Source organism: Raphanus sativus, unplaced genomic scaffold, assembly GCF_000801105.2.
Source record: "Raphanus sativus cultivar WK10039 unplaced genomic scaffold, ASM80110v3 Scaffold0368, whole genome shotgun sequence".
NCBI classification, from domain to species: Eukaryota; Viridiplantae; Streptophyta; class Magnoliopsida; order Brassicales; family Brassicaceae; genus Raphanus; species Raphanus sativus.
This window is the reverse complement of record NW_026615688.1, coordinates 41848-42745: the sequence shown is the minus strand read 5'-3', so window position 1 is coordinate 42745 and position 898 is coordinate 41848. Positions and strand designations below refer to the sequence as shown.

The 898-nt window shown below is 47.2% G+C and overlaps 1 non-coding gene across 1 annotated transcript; it reads left to right on the top strand.

Moving 5' to 3' along the window:
* The first annotated feature begins 558 nt into the window (after window positions 1-558).
* Window positions 559-666, top strand: LOC130501992 (small nucleolar RNA R71). Its single transcript, XR_008939987.1, has one exon. It is a non-coding gene; the product is annotated as a small nucleolar RNA R71 (small nucleolar RNA).
* Window positions 667-898: the final 232 nt, after the last annotated feature.

The window sequence follows — 898 nt, the reverse complement described above, 5'->3', positions numbered from 1 at the left end:
TCCCATTGAAGTCTACTGTAAGCTTCTGCTGACCTTCCAGAACTCTATCAATCATGGCATCAACTTACTCTCCTGGGTGGGTGGCGGTGGGTTTGGTAAGCTGAGTTGCCGTAGTTTCCTTGTGTTGGTGAAGGGTTTCTGATACTGTGAACTCTGGTTGTAGTTACTCTTCTGACCACTGCCAAAAAAGTTTCTGTTTCCACTCTGGTTTCCATATCTCTGAAATCCAGTACCTCCAATGTAGTTCACATCTTCCTCTGTATCATCTTCTCTAGCCTCTCCTTCTTCAGCTGAGCAGACTGGCTGCCCCAGAAATGCATGTAAAGCATCTATCTTGGCTCTGACTTCATTCATCTGGTCTTCCCCGATGGCTGCAACCGATTTCTTCTTGTCAGAGTCAGTGTTCTTGGTGCTGCTGCTGTTGGCTAGGTTCTCAATAAGTCTCACAGCCTCTATTGGATTCTAGTGTTGAAGTTCCCCTCACTAGCAGTATCAAGAGCCATCTGATACCTCAAGGCGATACCTCTGTAGAAAGTGCTTAGCAGCTGCACTTCATTGAATCCATGGTGTGGACAGTCTCGCTGGAAGAACTTGAATCTGATCCACGCGTCTTTAAAAGTCTCACTAGGCTTTTGCGCGAAAGTGGCGATTTTGCTTCTTAAGTCTTCAGCGCGTGCCTCATCAAAGAAATTACGCAGGAAGCGTTTTTGATGTCGGCCCAGGATGTCAGTGATCCTGTAGGTAGCTGCTTGAGCCAGTGCGAAGCTTCTCCAATCAGTGAGTATTTGAAGAGCTTGCAGAGTAGGTAGTCCTCAGGGACTCCATCCATACGAATAGCAGCGATAAGATCTCGAACCTCTCCAGATGGTCCATAGGATGCTCGTGTGATAGCCCAGAA